At 39.0% G+C, this 17,199-nt stretch overlaps 1 long non-coding RNA gene across 1 annotated transcript; it reads right to left on the bottom strand.

Annotated features, from left to right (window-relative positions):
• Nucleotides 1–14,029: 14,029 nt before the first annotated feature.
• On the bottom strand, nucleotides 14,030–16,236 carry LOC121655769. The gene is made up of 4 exons (XR_006013297.1): nucleotides 16,207–16,236; nucleotides 14,911–14,968; nucleotides 14,763–14,803; nucleotides 14,030–14,049 (listed from the first exon to the last, which is right to left on the bottom strand). It is a non-coding gene; the product is annotated as an uncharacterized LOC121655769 (long non-coding RNA).
• Nucleotides 16,237–17,199: the final 963 nt, after the last annotated feature.

Below are 17,199 nucleotides of genomic sequence, written 5' to 3'. Positions count from 1 at the left end.
AAGACAACTTGTCTAGAGGGGTTACCCATATTTGTACGTGACACTTCTAAAAAGCTGTTCTTGACATGCCTGGTAAGTGCAGTATGTTTTTTATTCTTTTGTGCAGTCACAGGCACAAATGAACTGTTTATCAGTTTTTTTCTTACTCTTGTGCACAACACTTAATAAGATAGTTTAATATCAAACTAGCTGAAATGTAGTACAGTCCTCCCACTGTATGCTGTGTGATTGCTGAGCATTTGAACTTTTGGTTTCAAAAGGACACTGATCCAGATGACAAGCAGACCACAGGGGTCCAAATGGGTATCCTCACTGTTCTAGTAGATGACGACGCACCTCCTTCCACACCTACAGTAAACAGTATTGCCATTGTGTTGGAAGAGTCCATTGTCCTCAGCGATCTTCCAGACATCCCCACTGCCTTTGCATACCTTTTTTGGCCTGCTCTATACACTGAACATGGAATTCCCCAAAGAGCACAAATACACTTTTGAAGTTGTACAGCATATCTTCATGGAACTTTCAAGCACTTGCTCACAGCGTGTCAGAAGCTTGAAGACTAAACTCTTAATGTAGGTTTTAAGCTGATGTGTTTTTGTTTTACATTATTTAAGAGGCTTGCTGTCCCGAGCAGCCTATTGGACATCGGAAGATTTTAAAAAGTGCCACATTTACACTTTTATTATAACCCAGCAATTTTGAGATATAGGCCTGTTTTTACTTGGGTATATAGAAGTTGAACTTTTTTTGACTGATGACAGAAACTGCTGGAAGAGGCCATTTTCAGTTTGTTTACTTCTTTTTTGTTTATTTCGAGGATACTGTGCAGTACAGAGCACAACTAAAGGGAAAGGTACAGAAGTCAAAAATATTTCAAAAATCCCATGCCTGACATCTGACTAATAATTTTTGATTAAAAATGTAATTAGGTTTGTAATTAGGCCTACACGACATGTTATTTCAACAGTGTTTCAATAATTACTGAAGTTTTTCAAGGTGTGTTTATACTTGTCACTGTACTTCATTTCAGTTTTTATGTTCTGTATTTTGTTATCAAAGTCCAAATTCTGATTTCCATTTTCATGGTCAGTCTACATCTTTGTTTTTGTTTTTTGTGTGTGTGTATGTACCAATTTAAATTTGGGCTAAATGCAAAAGGTTATTTATTATTTACACAAGTTCGTAAACAATATTGGATCGACAGCAATTGTTTGAAGAGACTTCATGTGCAGTTTTTCATATTTTTGACCTGGTTCAAATTTTGGCCAGGACAGGTTTAACCGCATACAGAATTGATGTTATTTTGTTGGCTGTTAGCTTTTTTGCAGTTGCTTCATTCTGGACGGTACCATGCACCTTGAACTGTATCTACCTTTATTTTTGTTGTTTCTTTTTTATATTTAACTATAAATGTTGCATTGAAAATTTAATTAACATGCTAAGCTGTTAAAAAGGTAAGTTTTATATTATTTTGTTTGATTTTTTTAAACAGTATAATTTTCTTGTTTTGCCACAAAATAAGAAACCCCTCCAGACAAAATTAAGTTTTAGATAGCATGAAGAATGCTAACTTACCCCACTTTTTTCATAATGTAATTTGAGGAGAATGTTACTTGGCATTTAACATGTGAATGATTCCAACTGGAAAAATGTTAAAATTGTTATTCTTACTGCTGTTTGTATTAAAATAAACATTTGAATTGTTGTCAACTTTTAGTAGACATTGATTGTAAAAATGAACAATTTTAGGTTTTACAAATATGAAATGATAAATTTTGGCAGCAAAATATAATTAATTGGCGGGACTAATTTTTATTTGCCATCTTTATTCACAATTTTAAGTTTGTATAGATGTGCTTGATATATTATCTCAACAAAAAAACAATTAGTTTGGCCTACAACAAGTGATTTTGTTTAAAAACTCAAAAGTTTGAGTTTTGTTTATAATTAAAAAGTTTTGAGTTTTGTTTATAACTCAAAAGTTTGAGTTTTGTTTAAAACTCAAAAGTTTGAGTTTTGTTTATAATTAAAAAGTTTGAGTTTTGTATACAACGCAAGAGTTTGAGTTGGCCTCCAAACTCAAAAATCTAGTGCAGACAGTTGCCTTAAAATTTTGAGTTTTCTAAACTTTTTCATTTTTACAGTGTACAACTTTTACAAAAGCAGAAACACACACACAGAAAAAAAAACAAAAAAAAAAAAAAACAGGGCTGCCAGTCAGTAAAAGTTTTTAAATAATGACCAAATCAAATCAAAAAGACATAACAGCGACCAGATACTAACTCACAGGAAAAATACAATTTTATTTATTTATTTTTTTTTTAATAATTATCGCTTAATATTAAAAACCCACTAGACAACTCAGTGACTGTGTCAGCATGCAGAGCATGAGAAACAAGGAGTGATCAGTGATTAAGAGTGGTGAGTGAGATCATGCAAATCGCTCACCACCACACAATCACGCCACACACAACCCACCCACCATGCCCCGTGGGGGACACCCCAGGCGGACCAGCGGACAGCGGGCCCCAACCCCCATAGAGCCAGCAGCCCACCAGCGAAGCCATCCCGGGACCCGGCCCCGGGGCAACCCCTTTAGTGGCATTAGGCACCCCTGCTCCCCAGGAGGCCCCCCAGGGCAAGACAGGCCAGGAGAGGCCGCCCCCCACGACCGGGCCATTCAGGGACCGCAGCCAGTGAGCCGCCACCCACCCCAGAAAGTTCCCACCCTCCCACACCCCTAACGGGGAATGAGAGGATTGGGACAGCGGCAGACCCACGGCCCCACCCCCCAGGCCCGCCCAAGCCCCCCCCCCCCCCCACAAGTGCACTTAACCCCCCCCTACCACACACAGAAACACATGCACACACCTATTCCTTTGCACACTCCCACTCATCATAACTCACATATGCCCTCTCAGCCCCACCCAAAAAATAAACACTCGCACAGCATCCAACCCTCCCACTCTCACTCCCCAGACACACCCCCACTCATCCTAACACATGCATGCGCACGCACACAAACATACCCCCCCATTCACACAAACATCCAAAGTATAGACACACACACAACATACAAGCATTCCTGCCTCACACCCCAGCACCTCCCCCTATAATCCCCCCGAATCCCACTCAGCCCTCCTTCAAACCCCTACACCCCCCCTGCCCCCGGGCCATACCCTGGGTCCCAGGGTGTCAACCAGACACCAGGGCATGCACCAACCCACACCATGGCAGCACATCCGGGCAGGCCCAGACCCCAGGCACATACGGAGCCCACCACCCCGGAGGGAGGAGGACCACCCCCAGGCACCAGAGCCCAGAACCCCCGCCCAGCCCGCCCCAGAATAGCCCGGCCACCCGGCTCAGGACCGACGCCCACCAACCCAGGCACCACCAGTGGCCTCACCCCCCGCCACGAGGCGACTCCAACCGTTGGCCCCCACAGCCCCCGACGGGGCCAGACTCAGAGCCACCCCCACCGCAGAGCAGCCCGGTCCCGCATCACGGGCAACCACAAAGAACCCGCAACCACCAGTCACTCCCGGCCATTTCTCAAACCCCCATAGCAATGAATTCTGCCACCCTAATAGGTAGCTGTAAGTTTAATTGATTAATGGTATATTTTTTACATATAATAGATTTAAGCTGGTGATATTCTAAAAATGTTTTGCTACTGATTCCATATTGTGAAGTGAGAATATTAAATGATAAGAAGTTTCCATTTTCTATTATATGTTCTAACTGTTTTATTCCTTTATTTTTCCATTGAGTAAAATTGATAAGCTTTTTGTTTTGCAGGATGTCAGGGTTGTTCCAGAGGGGTGTAAACTTACATGGAAAAAGTGAGGATTTGGTTATTTTTAGAAAATCCCACCAAGCCACTAAGGAGGAACTGATATTGATGCTTTTAAAACACTTATGTGTTTTGATGGTTGAGCTGATGAATGGCAGATCAGAGATAAACACATCCTCACACAATGCTTGCTCTACATCTAACCAAGTTTCATCCAGACTGCTAGGTTTAAGCCATTTGGAGATATACTGCAGCTTGTTAGCTAAGGGAACATGATTAAAGTCGGGTAGCTCCAATCCGCCTCTATCTTTAGTCTGTTGTAAAGTTTTTAGACTGATACGTGATGGCTTATTTTTCCATAAAAATTTAGATATATGTGAGTCCAGTGACTTAAACCAACTGGAGGATGGTTTAGTGGGTATCATTGAAAACAGGTAGTTTACTTTAGATAGAACCATCATTTTAACTGTGGCAACCCTCCTCATGAGTGATATGGGTAAGCGCCTCCACCGTGAGAGATCATCTTCTATTGCTTTAAGTAGCTGGACATAATTTAGCTTTGTTAGTTCTGATAACCTGGGGGAAATGTTTATGCCTAGATATCTAATGTTTCCAGACTGTATTGTAGTATTGGGTATGTTTTGTAGGTCACAGTTGATGGGCATAATAATAGTCTTAGACCAGTTAATAGAGTATTCAGATATTGATGAGAATGTGTTAATAAGTGTGATTGTCTGGGGGAGAGACGTCGGTGAGTTCTGGAGAAAGAGTAATACGTCATCAGCATAAAGACTTATCTTGTGTTCTATATTTTTGGCATGGATTCCTTTAATCTCTTTATTTTGTCTTATGGCAGCAGCTAGGGGTTCAATAAAAATAGCAAAGAGTGATGGAGAAAGTGGGCAGCCCTGTCTGGTGCCTCTCTGCAAACAGAAGCTTGGAGAGGTTTGATCATTGGTCTTCACACATGCATTTGGGTTGTTATATAATATCTTTATCCAATCTATGTAAGATGACCCAAACCCAAATTTGTTTAACGTTGCAAATAAAAATTTCCAGTTTACCTCGGTCAAACGCTTTTTCTGCGTTTAAAGAAATGACTGTGGATTCCAGATTATGTAGAGTAGAATAATCTATGATGTTAATTAATCTACGCATGTTAGAGGAATGTCTACCTTTAATAAAGCCTGTTTGGTCAGGATGTATTATTAGACGGGTTATTTTTCTATTCTTCTGGCCAAAGCTTTGCTAATTATTTTGAGATCTACATTTATTAATGAAATTGGACGGTAACTGGATGGAAGTGTCGGGTATTTACCTGGTTTTAATAGTAGAGTAATATTGGCTAGGTTCATATTTGAAGGTATTTTTTGTTTTTCCTTTATTTCTAATATCATATTGTAGAAAGTGGGTGCCAACGTTGTCCAGAATTCTTTGTAGAATTCTGCTGGGTAACCATCTGGACCTGGAGCTTTATTGTTGGGCATATGTTGGAGAGCTTCATGGAGTTCGTCGACTGAAAGGGGGGAATCCAAGACCATTTTATCTTCATGTTTTAATTGTGGAAGATTAATGTTACTAAGATATTTATCAATATTGTCATCTGTTGTAGTTAGTTGTGATGTATATAATGTTTTATAGAATTCTTTAAAAGTGTTATTTATCTTGTCAGGGTCGTGGTTGATGTTTCCTTCTGGATCTCTGACAGAGGAGATGGTTGTTTTCTCCTTATTTGTTTTTAACTGATTAGCCAGGAACCTTCCGGATTTGTTGCCATGCTCAAAATTCTCCAAGCGAAGTCTTTGCACCAAGAACTGTGTCTTTTTATCTATTATTTCATTAAATTCAAGTTTAGCTTTCCTTATAGCATTTAGTGTGTGTTCTTCTGGGGAGACATGGTAAGCGTCCTCTAAGGATTTAATTCTGAGTTCTAACTCCGAAATTCTCAAAGTTTCCTTCTTTTTCTTATGAGAAGAAAAGGAAATAATTTTCCCTCTCATTACTGCTTTTCCTGCTTCCCAAAGAACACTTGCTGAAGTTTCTGGCAAGTCGTTATTTTCTAGATATAAGGACCATTCTCTTTTGAAGTAGCTGATAAACTCAGGGTCTTTAAGTAGTGACGTATTAAATCTCCAGTTTCTAGTTGCTGGTTTATTGCTCTTACTTCTCAGAGTGAATGATACTGGTGCGTGATCACTAATGCTAATAGGATGAATCTTGATTTCTGACATGTCATTCATCAGCGAGCTGCTAGTTAAGAAATAATCTAATCTAGAATAGGAATGGTGAACTGAAGAGAAGAAAGTGTATTCTCTTAGTGTGGGATGGTGAGAGCGCCAAGCATCACAGAGACCAAAATCCTTCATGTACTGTTTTACAGTTTCTGAGGATTTCCAGACTCGATGAGCTCCTGTGGTACTTTTTTTCTCCAGTATAATGTTAAAATCACCTCCTACAATTAATGTGTTATCTGAGTGACCATAGAGTGAGGCAAAGAGGGAGTGAAAGAAGGACGGATCATCAACATTTGGACCATATATATTTGCGATACATAACTTAACATTTTTAATAGATGTATATATTATAAATCTGCCTTCTGGATCTATGATTGTATTATCTATATCAAAATTTAATCTTCTATTAATAAGAGTTGCTACTCCTCTCTGCCTAGAATTATAACAAGCTGAATACATGTGTGGAAACTGGGTTGTTGAAAGAAGATCTATTATTGAGTTTGATAAATGAGTGTCTTGGAGTAATATTATATCTGCTTTCATTTCTTGCAAACGATTAAAAATTTTTAACCTCTTTTCCCCTGTGCCAGCTCCACGCACATTCCAAGTGACAAATGTGAGTTCGTTCATGAACCAACCACAGAAATGAGGGCTATATGCATATTACGGAAGCGTGTGTGCGTGCATCCCACTGCTTCTCTGCGTGCATGTGTATGTGCCTGTTGGTTGTGACAGGGATGTATGTGCACTTGTGCTGTTCTGTGTGTGTTCCTGTGACTCATGAAAAGTGCTGATGTGTATATAATATAATGACAAGTGTTACCGTTAACCGTTAAAGGGTCGGAGAGAAGAAGTGTAAAGAGTGAAAAGAGCGACAGTGCCAAAGAAAAAAAGTAATTTAAAAAACTCATCTGTGCTGAGAGCAGTGTAGTGGAGACGGGCAGTGGATTTACTGTTAACTAAATTATCTTTTATGGCAGTTTTATGGATATAACATGATCTAGTGAGAAAACAGGAAAATTAAAGGACATACCAAGTCAGTAGAGCCACGGAGTGATGTCCGGGTCGCGGTACAGCTGTCCATTAATAAATAATTTATCCACCGCGATGACAGCACGAGCACCTTGCGTGATGGATTTCCTCCTGATGGGAAACAGGACTCTTCGTCGGTCCAGAATCTCTCTGGGATATTGGTCGTTTACCTCCAAAGTTCGTTCCCTTCAGTTCGCGGCCCTGGTTCTTCACCTGCTCCTTCTGTTTGAAGCTGACGAACTTCGCTACAATAGGTCTTGGTCTGCTGGACCCGGGTGTCCTCCCGCCGAGCCGATGGACTCTGTGAAAGGAGATGTTTTTCACCGTTTCCTCCCGGAGCTTCAGGTGGGTTTTGATGAAGTTTTTCACCATGGTCTCGGGGTCCTCCTCCGTCTGCTCTGGAATCCCTGCAAATACCAGGTTCTCTCTCATGCTCCCGCGCCTGCAGATCGATCACCGTTTCCTTCATCTTCTTATTTTCCTCTGAGAGACGGGTCAAGCCCTCGGTGAGGGATTTTACCGACTCTCTGAGACCAGCATTTTCTACAGCCAGAGTTTCCATCTGCTTCTGGCTGAATTCTAGTGATTCAAGTAGCGCCTGGAACTCTTTGTGGAGAATTTCTACCAGGCTCAAACGCGCATCAAAGCTACTGAGTTTTTTATCTATAGAGATCAGAACATCTGTTGAGTCGTTCCCCGGTGGTGAAACAGCTCCAGGTGAATCCTCATTTCGCTGTCTCTTGGACTTAGATGCGGTGGAGAGGGTGGACGTGTTGTTTGGTTTCCCCATGACGATTCTGTCGTAACAACGATCTATAAAATCTGTCAGGCTGGTCAAATCCTCCTCGCTGTGCTCCAGAGTTAACCTTTTAAAGACACTATTTTCCTACTTTAAAGAATATTTTGATTAGGCTTGCACAAAATACAATTGAATGAAAGTATAAATGTTTGGGCGCGCCTAGTTTGAATCTGCAGTCTCCCCGGAACTACGTCACCTACAGCATTAGCGTCACTTACCTGCCACCAGCGTCACCTACCTGTCGCATGGTGATGATGCATTTAATAGAGGAAATTACTAACTGTATAGATCAGAAACTCTCTGCAGCAGGTTATTTATTGACCTCAGAAAGCCTTCCACACTATTGATCATGGTGTTTGATGGATAAATTGGAGCGGTGTGGGATACGAGGGCTTGTGCTGACATGGAATCAGAGCTGTTTAACTAAAAGGCAGCAGTATGTGATGATTGGTGAACACAATCACATTGTTTGGACCTTGTTTGTGGAGTCCCCCAGGGCTCCGTGTTGGGCCCAAAGCTCTTTATTCTCTACATAAATGATATGTGGAACGTCTCAGATACATGAAACTAATCCTGTTTGCAGATGATAGCAGTGTTTTATGTCCTGGAGAAGACTTGCAGCAGGTTCTGGAACAATCCCACAGGAAATGAAGGAAGTAAAAATATAGTTTAATAGAAATAAATTAGCAGTGAATTGAAAAAAAACAAAGATGATGTTGTTTGGAAGCTGTGGTACAGATGCTGGGAGACAAGTGAAAATAGAGGATGTAATAAGTGAAAGGGTTTAAGATTATAAATTTCTTGCTGTGATTATCAACCACAGAAAATGCTGGAAGTCACATATTAAGTTTGTTCAGACAAAAAATAGCTAAGAAATACTGCAGTTCTGACCAAATCTAAACTTTTCTCGGATCAAAAGTCACTTTATATTCTGTAGGGGAGAGTGGGGTCATTTGTGCCAAGGGGCAAATAGTGCCCCCCCCCCCCCGTTATCTAGAAAACCATGGAAGAAATTGGTCATGTGACCACATATTTTTCAAGAGGCATCCATTTCACTCATCCTCCAAAGAAGGGAGACACATGGCTTGAGAGGGAAGCACATTTAATTTCAACAAACAATTTTTTACCCTTCAGAGTAAAATTTTTACAATGAAGGTTTTTTTGATTGCTGTGTTTGAACAATTATAGACAACTCTGAAAATAGTTCACACACGTTTTAGTACTTTAGTAAGCGACACCATGAGTCTATACAGTTAGCATGATGCTAGCTCAAAACATCTGGGGGATGCATTTTTTTTCAAAATGGTGGGCTTGGGGTGATTTGTGGCAAAGGGCCTGGGTTACCCCATCTTCTGATTATTTACTATGTATTACTTCATTTGAAATTCATTGTTAATTGTACATTGTGTTCTTACCTTTGACCACTAAAACTATGCAGCATTCTCAATTTTAGACCAAAATCCATCAAAACACACAAATACAAATGTAAGACAGACATGATTTCAGCTCCTCTTGAGGAGTTGAAAAGAGCAGTGAAAGAGGTTGTTATAGAAAAATTACCAAGAGTCTGAATGAGTAAAAGTAATTAGAAGATTTATTACAGGAAAAGTATAAAATACAAACAATTTACTTGCAAGTTGAGAGTTTCGTGCAGACTCGCTTGAAGTCCAGAGAGACTCTGGCTCTTGCATCATTAACATCAGTTTTTATTCAACCTGGTTCCAGCTGAAAATCAGTCTCTCAAACTGATAGTAGAAGAAAAGGGAGACTGAGAGGCGCCATTCTCGCTCAATCAGGCTGTCATTTTCTAAACAACCTTTTTTTATCAACTCCCTATCAGTCTCATCTTTCTCCCACATCATAAATCCGAAAGTGTGGTCAGCCTGTCCTCACATACAATGACCCAACAGGAGAATAATAACGTCAAAGTACTATATCAGTAATGTTCTATATCAGAAGGAAAAGAAAACACACGTCATGAGATGAAATTGAGAATAACAAATGAATAAATGCATTTTATAAGTAAAAGAATGATTACACTTGTGGTTGTTGTATGAGTAAATATTATTGATTACCATATGCATTAAAATTACTTCCACAAGGTGCAACAGGGGAAGAGTTACGTCAGGTTGGAAAGGAATCTGAAGGATGACCATAAAAACACACAAAAATAGGAAAAATGAAAAAGTCAGGCTATGAAAAAACAGCAGTTGCCAAACAAGTCTTCAATGAAAACATGGAGAAAGAGCCAGTTGACCACATGAAGACACTAGCAGCAATGTTTCATGGCATAGGTGTCATGAAATGCCGTGAACTGGCTTTTGAGTTGGCACAAAGAAATAACATGGACATGTCTGCCAGCTGGACCAGAGACAAACAAGCAGGTTGGATCAAGTATAGGCTACTGGATGGTTATTTGGAGTGGATAGCTTCAACTTAGCCAAAGCTGAATGTAAATTACAATGTGCTGATAAACCTTGAACCTTTTCTAGACTTGATTGGTTCAATGCCTTTAAAGTAGGCTACCATTTGGCATGTGGCGTTCCTGAAGCAGCCTATCTGTCTGCTGGTGACTGTCATTGTGAAGTTTGCAGGTAATAAATCCAAATCTATAACTATGTTGGATTGGTGGAGAATGTTGACGGTGACGAGATCAGAGCAGAGTTTCTGAAGCAAAGTTGTAAGAGGTCTGTTGATGGAAAGCCCATCTTCACATTTAGAGAGGATGATGAAGGAGTCATCCCTAGAGGTTATGTTTCAAGAAACTACCTACACCACAAAACCTTAGTGGTACAGCCAGAAGGAGCAGAAGTTCACATTCCCTTGCAGCATTGACAAGTGGGATGTTCAGCAGAAGCTCAAATCTGTGAAGAGATTCAAATGCAGATGATTTGGTGCTCATTTTGCATTTTTTATTTTGTAGGATATAGGTAGGATGTAAAGTAGGATGTTAAGTTATAGGCCTAGTAGGCTGGATCTGTGAGGAGTAAGAGTCAGTTAGGTGTTCATGTGACAGTATAGGCTTTGCTACAGAAAAGTGGCCTTTAATGTTTTGCTTCAATTATCAACTGCACAATTTACCCCAGTCTATTCTCTCTAATGGCACAACTTACCCGCTCCAGGGGCAAGTTGTGCCACAAAACCACTTTTTTTCTAAAGCTGTATTTCTCAAACAGTTTATTTAAGATCCAAAGTGATTGTTCGTAGGGATGCACAACATCCTAAACTATATGTACATATTTTAGTTGGAGGCATCATTGTACTCCCCTTGCTTTAAAGGCACTTAAAGTAAAAACTGGCACTACTTACTCCACTCTCCCCTACTGTTCACTGGTTGTACCATATTTAAATGATGGTCTTGTGGAAACACAAGATTCTCTGCAACCATTAAATATACAACAAAAAAAGCAATAAGGGTCATCTGCAGAGTCGGATATAGGAACACACACATTTGCTACTTCGGAAGTTAAAAACAGTAAAATTCAGTGATTTGGTGGAGTTAAAACAGCAATAATAATGTAGAAAGCTAGAAATAATTCATTACCGACCACATCCAAAAATGTTCTTTAACCGTGAAGGGGAGATAATCTGAGGGGAAATTACATCTGAAGGTTTTAAGTGTGAGAACAACTATGAAAAGTACGACGGAGTATTAGGACCACACTGAGAAAACATGTGGAGGAAGATTTTGTTTTCTTCCTGCATCACTTAGAGAATAAAGTAGAAATGTGGATAATGAAGTAGAAATGTGGATAATAATGTAGAAATGTGGAGAATAAAGTAGAAATGTGAATAAAGTAAAAATGTGGAGGACAAAGTAGAAAGGTGGAGAATAAAGTAGAAATGTGGAGAATAAAGTAGAAATATGAATAAAGTAGAAATGTGGAGAATAAAGTAGAAATGAATAGAATAAAGCAGAAATGCGGAGAGTAAAGTAGAAATATAGACAATGAAGTAGAAATGTGGAGAATGAAGTAGAAATGTGAATAAAGTAGAAATGTGGAGAACAAAGTAGAAATGTGGAGAATAAAGTAGAAATGTGATTAAAGTAGAACTGTGGAGAAAAAGTAGAAACGTTGAGAAAAAAGTAGAAATGTGGAGAATAAAGTAGAAATGAGGAGAATGACGTAGAAATGTGGAGAATAAAGTATAAATGTTGAGATTGCAGTAGAAATGTGGGGAATAAAGTAGAAGTGTAGAGAATTAAAGTAGAAATTTAGAGAATAAAGTAGAAATGTGGAGAACAAAGTAGGAAAGTGGGGAATAATGTAGAAATGTGGAGAATGAAATAGAAATTTTGAGAATAAAGGAGAAATGTGAATAAAATAGAAATGTGAATAAAGTAGAAATGTAGAGACTAAAGTAGAAATGTGGGGAACAAAGTAGAAATGAGGAGAATAAAGTAGAAATGTGGAGAATAAAGTAGAAATGTGGAGAAAAAAATAGAAATTTAGAGAATAAAATAGAAATGTGAAAAAGTAGAAGTGTGGAGAATAAAGTAGAAATTTAGAGAATAAAGTAGAAATGTGGAGAACAAAGTAGAAATGTGGAGAATAAAGTAGAAGTGTGGAGAATAAAGTAGAAATGTTGAGAGTGCAGTAGAAATGTGGAGAATAAAGTAGAAATGTGGGGAATAATCTAGAAATATGGAGAATGAAATAGAAATTTAGAGAATATAGTAGAAATGTGAATAAAGTAGAAGTGTGGAGAACTAAAGTAGAAATTTAGAAAATAAAGTAGAAATGTGGGGAACAAAGTAGAAATGAGGAGAATAAAGTAGAAATGTGGAGAATAAAGTAGAAATGGGGAGAATAATCTAGAAATATGGAGAATGAAATAGAAATTTAGAGAATATAGTAGAAATGTGAATAAAGTAGAAGTGTGGAGAACTAAAGTAGAAATTTAGAGAATAAAGTAGAAATGTGGGGAACAAAGTAGAAATGTGGAGAATAAAGTAGAAGTGTGGAGAATAAAGTATAAATGTTGAGATTGCAGTAGAAATGTGGGGAATATGGTAGAAATGTGGAGAATAAAATAGAAATTTAGAGAATAAAATAGAAATGTGAATAAAGTAGAAGTGTGGAGAATTAAAGTAGAAATCTAGAGAATAAAGTAGAAATGAGGAGAATAAAGTAGAAATGTGGAGAATAAAGTAGAACTTTAGAGAATAAAATAGAAATGTGAATAAAGTAGAAATGTGGAGAATAAAGTAGAAATGTAGAGAATAAAGTAGAAATGTGGACAATAAAGTAGAAATGTGGAGAATAAAGTAGAAATGTAGCGAATAAAGTAGAAATGTGGACAATAAAGTAAAAATGTGAAGAATAAAGTAGATATGTGGAGAATAAAGTAGAAATGAGGAGAATAAATTAGAAATGTGGAGAATAAAAGTAGAACTTTAGAGAATAAAATAGAAATGTGAATAAATTAGAAATGTGGAGAATAAAGTAGAAATGTAGAGAATAAAGTAGAAATGTGGACAATAAAGTAAAAATGTGGAGAATAAAGTAGAAATGTGGAGAATAAAGTAGAAATGTGGAGAATAAAGTAGAAATATAGAGAATAAAGTAGAAATGCGAATAAAGTAAAAGAAATAAAGACAGAGGACGACCACATGCTAGATACAACGTGTGTGAGCAGCTTCTTGATGTGAAAGTGAGCCACGGTTGAGTTTTATTAAGCCTCATCGTATCTCTTTATTGTTGATTCTTCACGTTGTGAACAGGTTTAAACTGTGGAAATGACATGAACTATATCAGGTATCGTTAGCTAAACACACACCATTGTTCAAACTTGATTAGCTATCGAAGATTACCTTAGTCACCTCAACGTAACTTGTTTATGATATTTTTGATAGTATTATAAGCAGCAAGACTGGACCTTGTAAAATGTGAAAAGATAGACCCCACTTTATGTCCAAAGTGATTTATGACCCCTATGGTTGACATGATTTATGACCGGTTGTTCATCAAAGGGTTTTGACAGGTTTTTAGAATTTTTTTTAGAATAAGAAGAGAAGAATAAAGCAGAGGTATTGTTGCAAAAACCACAGTTATTTTCTAAAAAGGAGTTGTGGTAAAAGAGCACGAGGGAGAGACAGAGAGAGAGAGAGAAAAAGAAGGTAGTGTTACCTTAACATTGTGCTCCTTCCCTCCCCCCCCCCCCACACACTTCGGATGCTGCTGCGTCTGAAAAACAGTCAAAAATAAGAAGAAAGAATAAAGCAGAGGTATTTTTGCAAAATCACAGTTATTTTCTTAAAAGGAGTTGTGGTAAAAGAGCACGGAGGGAGAGACAGAGAGAGAGAGAGAGCAAGGTATGCTTTTTTAAAAAAAACATACAACAAAAAAAAAACATTCAAACACACACACAAAGTGTTGGATTCACTGAAAAGACTGCGCGGAGCAGACTGGTAAACTGAGAGAGAGAGAAGGGTGGTGAATGTTCCTCCCTCCCTTTCAGTGTGCGAGTGAGCTCATACAGTGTTGTGCCTGAGAGGTGTGCATTTTTAAAAAAGTTATGTGAAAACAGACTAGCTATCATGAGGGGGGCTGCGTGTTGGCTGTGGTGAGAGTGAACTGCCCTTTGCCCCTACCGCATAAATTGTATCATGCGGCGCTGCGTTTTCCTCAGACCCTTGGAGGCCCTTGCAGACCCTTGGCTCTAGGAGCCGTAAATACCTACAGCAACAACAAAGCTTATCCCTGTTTTTACATTTTGGCATTATTTAAAAGTTAAATCTTAGTGCTATAGCGAGGGCGTGTTGGGGGCATATGCCTGGAAAAAACTGTCAAAATAAGAAGAGAAGAATAAAGCAGAGGTACTTCTGCTATTCTGACAGTTATTTTAAAAAAAAAAAGGAGCTGAGGTCAAAGCTGGGTTAAGAGGAAAAAGACTTTACCTTAACATTGCGCTCCTTCCCCCATCAGGATGCTGCTGGGTCTGAAAAACAGTCAAAATAAGAAAAAAGATTAAAAAAGAATTATTTTCTGCAAAAGCAGAGTTATTTCTACAAAGCAGAACTATTTTATGCTTTAAAAAACTTTTACCTTTCCTGCCAAGCTTTTTGTTTTTCCCCCATCCGTTACTGCTGCATCTGAAAAACCACTAAAAAATAAGAAAAAAAAAAAGAATTAAGCAGAGTTATTTCTGCAAAAGCAAAGCTATTTCTGAAAAAAATCACGGTTATTGTCAAAAATGTAGGAGCTCTGGTGAAAGACTCACAAATGGAGAGATAGAAGGGCGGTGGATGTCCCTCCCTCCCTTTCAGCGTGCGAGAGAGCTCATACGTGCCGGAGAAGGCGCTCAGTTTAAAAAAAATGAAAACCTTAATATATCATCCCTTGTAAGCCCAGAAAAACTTTCTGTCACAAGAAAGTTGGAGTTGGGGGGAGAGGAGAACTTTCTGTCACAAAAAGATGGAGGATGTGAAGCAGACTAGATAGCATGAGAGTGGTAATTAAACTCAGGCTACTTGTTGACCGTGGTGAGAGTGAGCCGACCTTTTTCATATATATCATAGGCCTAAAAAAAAAAATCAAAAGAATGGTCAAGATCGCTGGTGATGCAAAAAACAGATGTCCAGGGGAGTCCTGCTCTAGGAGTCATAACTAATCGTTCTTCTTACTTTTGGCATTATTTAAACGCAAAATCTTAATGTCAAATGTAAAGATAGGCGTTTCTATATTATACATACGCCTAGCAGCGTCCTGGTTTTTAAAACCAGACCGGAGGCGCATCACCCCCCTGAAAACATGGAATGTGGTAGGGCTTAATTTTACCCCTCTCGTCGACTCGGTTTTTTCTGCAGAAATACTAAATTCTTTTTTTTTTTTTTTTTTTTTTTTATTTATTATTTTTTATAAAAAAAAAAAAAAAAAAAAAAAGAAATACTAAATTCTGTTTAAAATCCTGCTGCCGCAGTATTGACACACCGTGGATCATCAGCAGTGGGCAGAAAATTCATCCGCAACCGCCCTCACAACCGGGTGAAAACTTTATCGTTAGAGGTAAGTCCCTTTATTATTAGTTTTTTTTCCTATTGCATGCTCCTAAATTATCTAAAATAAAAAAAAAAATCTTTGTTTTTTTTAAATAAAAATAAATATTTTTATTAAAATAAAATATATTTTTTTCTAAATAAAAAAAAAATATATTTTTTTTTAATTAAAAATATCTTTTTCTTCTAGTCACTGCGGAAGAATTTGAGGACCTGCATTTCACTCAGCGAGACTTTGGTATGCGGTTCAACCGAGAAAAAAAAACATTTTGATATAATGCAATTCCGTGATGATGATGATGATGTGTGTGTGTGTGTGTGTGTGTTTAACACAAATTGAACCTACCTGCAGATCTGTTGGATGCGGCGCAAGGACAGAAGGCCCGCCTTCGGTGAACATTCCAAACCCCTGTGCGGCGACTGTAACCGAACGTGCCGAAACTCTCCCTCTTTAACAAGACATAAAGAGTCTAGAGTCAGTTCCTCGGCTCAAACTCCTCAGGTCAGTATTTGTTCGGCGATAAAGCACTGTCTAAAATGCAAGACGCTGTACACCGTTTCTGTAGGGGATGGAGCGCGTCCTCACACCTGCCCGCGTCTAAAATGTACCATCTGCAGTGAGAAATTGCCGGGTGAATCCGACGCCGCGGACGGTGAACACTGGTGTTATATACAGCCTCTCCCCGTCGTCACACAACACAGTGCGAAACTGATTTTTACGACTTTGAAACTTTTCCCAACAGTCAGGATGTGCACGTTCCATTTCTGGTGTGTACAAAGATGCTGCAGGGTGCGCGGTGGGTACCATACGGACTAGATTGTGTCAGACAATTTCTCCTGCATTTTAGGAGACCTCTGTATCGGGGTTGCACTTTCATAGCGCATAACTCCAGGGGGTTTGACGGGTATTTGGTCCTGAACGGGATGATTGAATTAGGTCTGCAGCCGGCTCTAATCATGCAGGGGAGCAGGATTCTCTGTTTTACCGATCCTGACTATCAAATGAGATTCATCGACTCGCTCTCCTTCCTAGCTATGCGGCTTAGTCAGATGCCAAAAGCTCTGGGGTTTCCTGATTCTTCTAAAGGCCATTTTCCTCATAAATTCAGCTCTGAAGAGCATTTAAATTATGTAGGCCCCTTCCCTCCCCCGGCTGATTACGGTGCGGACAGCATGTGTCAGCGCGAGCAGGACGAGGTTTACGCCTGGTACAGGGAGGTCTGTCAGGGAACTTTCAACTTTCAGAAGGAAGCTCTGCATTATTGTCAAAATGATGTGGATATTCTTTCTCGGGGCTGCGTAAAGTTCCGCGAACAGTTCCTCAATGACACCGGTGTGG

This window comes from Melanotaenia boesemani, chromosome 2, assembly GCF_017639745.1.
Source record: "Melanotaenia boesemani isolate fMelBoe1 chromosome 2, fMelBoe1.pri, whole genome shotgun sequence".
In the NCBI taxonomy this organism is placed as follows: Eukaryota; Metazoa; Chordata; class Actinopteri; order Atheriniformes; family Melanotaeniidae; genus Melanotaenia; species Melanotaenia boesemani.
Note: the sequence above shows the minus strand (reverse complement) of the source record. Positions and strands in the feature narration are given on the sequence as shown.